We start from the raw sequence: 1386 nt of genomic DNA on the forward strand, positions 1-1386 counted from the left end.
TTGGTTGTCAGTGCTGTAGATTCGTCGGTTGTCATTGACGTTGTAAGACTAGTTGTAGGCATTGTTGTTTGCTGAGTTGTACGTTGGGTAGTTTGTGTCTGTATTAGATGTGGGAAAATAAGATGTTTTATGTTTCGCTTAATGATGTTGGAAAATAAAGACAAGTAATTATACGTCATTATAATAGAATTAAGAAAGCCTATCAAAGAAGTTGGTCAAAGAAGCCGTCTACAAGCCGCATATGAGTCGGTTAGTTCCTTTTCTTAAAAAGATTAGCTCTGATGCGTTGCTGTACCGTAGTTGTGGGTAGAGTTGTCCGTAGTGTGGTCGACACTGTAGTTGGCTTTGTGGTCAAAAGTGTTGATTCCTCAGTGGGCTTGAGCGTAGTCAAAAGAGTGGTTGGCATTGTTGTTCTATGAGTTGTTTTTAATGTCATTTGTCTCTGCATTGAATAAAGTGGAAATAAGTGTGAAATTTTTGCGTTGTCAGGATGAAGTAAAAGTTAGTCTAAAGTCATGTTAGAATTCATCGGTGGGACAGTGAAAGAAAACAGTCAAGAAGCCATCTAAACAATTCATATGATATTGGCATTCCAAAATGAGACTCAGGTCTGCATAGTCACTGTACCGTAGTTGGAGGTAGGGTTGTCCGCAGCGTGGTTGCTATTGTAGTTGGTTTTGTTGTCAATAGTGTGGATTCGTCAGTTGTCTTGTGCGTGGTGAGAAAAGTTGTGGGCATTGTTGTTTGATGAGTTGTACTTAATGTAGTTTGTCTCTGTATTAGATAAAGACGAAATTTGGTCTTGAATCTATTGCTTCGAGATAACGATGGAAGAAGTAAGGTTTAGTCAAACGACATATGACAGGAATTTAAAACTGGACAGTACATGTCAAGATAACAGTCAAGACATCGTCAAAGCTTTAACATGACTCTGGCATTCGACAGTAATAGTTCAATTCTGTACCGTAGTGGAGGGTAGTGTTGTCCGTAGCGTGGTCGATACTGTAGTCGGTTTTGTGGTCAATTGTGTGGATACGTCAGTTGTCTTGTGTGTAGTTAAAACACTGGTGGGAATTGTTGTTCTATGAGTTGTACTTAATGTAGTTTGCCTCTGCATTTGATAGAAAAGAAAAGTATTTTTTGCCGTTCAATGACCGTATAGAATTTCTCTAGCAACCCATAGTGGTAAGAAAACTTTGAGGATCATTAAAGAATTTCGTCCAAAAAAGTCAAATAGCTAGCTAAATCATTTTGGCACATTTTGGAATGATACTTTGAATCGTTAAGTGTTGTTTACCGTCGTTGTGGCTTGAGTTGTCAGCTGCGCTGTTTGTGCCGTTGTAGACTTGGTTGTCAGTGCTGTAGATTCGTCGGTTGTCATTGAAG

General features: G+C 39.0%; 1 protein-coding gene across 1 annotated transcript in view; it reads right to left on the reverse strand.

Moving 5' to 3' along the window:
* The window catches only part of LOC118413204 (mucin-5AC-like), an 11243-nt gene that overhangs the window by 8137 nt on the left and 1720 nt on the right, over window positions 1-1386 (reverse strand). The window lies entirely within an intron of this gene.

Source organism: Branchiostoma floridae, chromosome 4 (genome assembly GCF_000003815.2).
Source record: "Branchiostoma floridae strain S238N-H82 chromosome 4, Bfl_VNyyK, whole genome shotgun sequence".
Taxonomy (NCBI): Eukaryota; Metazoa; Chordata; class Leptocardii; order Amphioxiformes; family Branchiostomatidae; genus Branchiostoma; species Branchiostoma floridae.